Below are 1,846 nucleotides of genomic sequence, written 5' to 3'. Positions count from 1 at the left end.
AAATAATATTGAATTCATTCAAGTGAGAAGCAATGGAGACCCCTTCCTTCATCTGCATCTCAAACAACCTCTTCATGAAGTAAACTTTATTAGAGGCAGTTTCCTTCTCATAAGTGGCACACAGTTTCTTCCACAAATCTTTTGTAGTCTGCTCATTTACTACTGTGAAATAAACTGCCTCTGCAAGATGAAGTCTAATAGTAGACTTTGCTAATGCATCCAACTCATTCCAATCATCCTCAGACATACTTGCAGGCTTAGCTTCAATCCCTGCCAAGGGTTTAATCTGCTTCTAAGACCGTATTAGATAATTCGGGAAAAACTCAATTCCCAGAATGGCAGTTTTGGAAGAAATTGTAGCTCCCCTCAATGAAAAAACAGGAGAAATATGTGAAAATAGACTAGATAGCCATTCATGAAGTGTGAAATATCAACTACATTCTCAAATAATAAATAGAATATCAGTGTCTAAACTACGTTATCATCAAAAAAATAATAAACTTTGAAACCCATTTGAGTTAGATTCATGTCGTGAGCCATAGTGATGTTCAAAAACACCTTCATAATTCTGGAATTTCCATTGATATTGAGACTCGCTTTTGTTGTGAGCATTCTCATTTGAAAATCTCCAAAACACCGTTTAAAAAATGTAGAGTGTAATTAATAACCATGAGTATTGCAATGAAAATGCACAGGCTCTTTAACTTAGTAAGATATGTAGTTGATGGAAAATCAAGATATGTAGTTGAGGAGAATGAATGCAAGATATGTAGTTGATGGAAAATCAATGGGCAATGACAAGCATTTGATGTAATTTAGGTGGCAATGACAATCATTTATTGTGCACTTTTAATTTTTGGACTGACTATCATTATTGTAAAACGATAACTTTACATGTCATGTTGATTACTCATTGCAAAGTAAAAAAGTACACTTTAGGATGGAAACATGACAACTTGTTGATACACCATTGAAATCCCTGAAATAAATCATGATTCCAAAGAAACTCTCAACCACTAGCGGAGAATGGCAGTAGGATAATGGCAAAAGTGCCAATGCACATGTGAGTTTAGGATTCCTTGTGCATGTTTTCAGGTCATGATATGAGATTGGCACCACTACCATTCTCCACTAGTGGCATTCTCCACAGAGATTGGCACAATTCCATATGATCTCTGCACATGGGAGTTTAGGCTTCTCAATGACATTTCTTAGGGCCTAATAAGAGATTGGCACCACTGCCATTCTTCACTTGTACAAATGTTTACCCTACTATTCTAGGAGGGGTATTCCAGTGATCATAGGAGAGTGGTGTCCGATTCCAATCCACATGTGAGTTTGACGATCTTAGAGATTGACACAATCCCATATGATTTCTACACAACGGAGACAGTGATCACTACATAAAAGAATGCACATGTGAGTTTAGGATTCCTTGTGCACCACTGCCATTCTCCACTGGTGGCATTCTATAATGGCAAAACTGCCAATCCACATGAGTTTATGATTCCTTGTGCTTGTTTTCAGGTCATGGTATGAGATTGGCACCACTACCATTCTCCACTGTTGGCATTCTCCATAGAGATTAACACAATTCCATATGATCTCTACACAGCTGACCACTACATAGAAGAATGCACATGTGAGTTTAGGCTTCTCAATGCCATTTCTTAGGGCCTAATAAGAGATTGGCACCACTACCATTCTCTTGTACAAATGTTTACCCTACTATTCTAGGAGGGGTATTCCAATGATCATAAGCGAGTGGTGTCCGATTCCAATCCACATGTGAGTCTGCTGATGATCTCAGTATCATTATGTAGGTGCCACCATGAGTTTGGCATCA

This window comes from Dipteris shenzhenensis, chromosome 6, assembly GCF_047967505.1.
Source record: "Dipteris shenzhenensis isolate YYH24624 ecotype China chromosome 6, Dip_SZ_1.0, whole genome shotgun sequence".
Classification (NCBI taxonomy): domain Eukaryota; kingdom Viridiplantae; phylum Streptophyta; class Polypodiopsida; order Gleicheniales; family Dipteridaceae; genus Dipteris; species Dipteris shenzhenensis.
The sequence above is the reverse complement of the archived record's forward strand: the minus strand, read 5'-3'. Positions refer to the sequence as shown.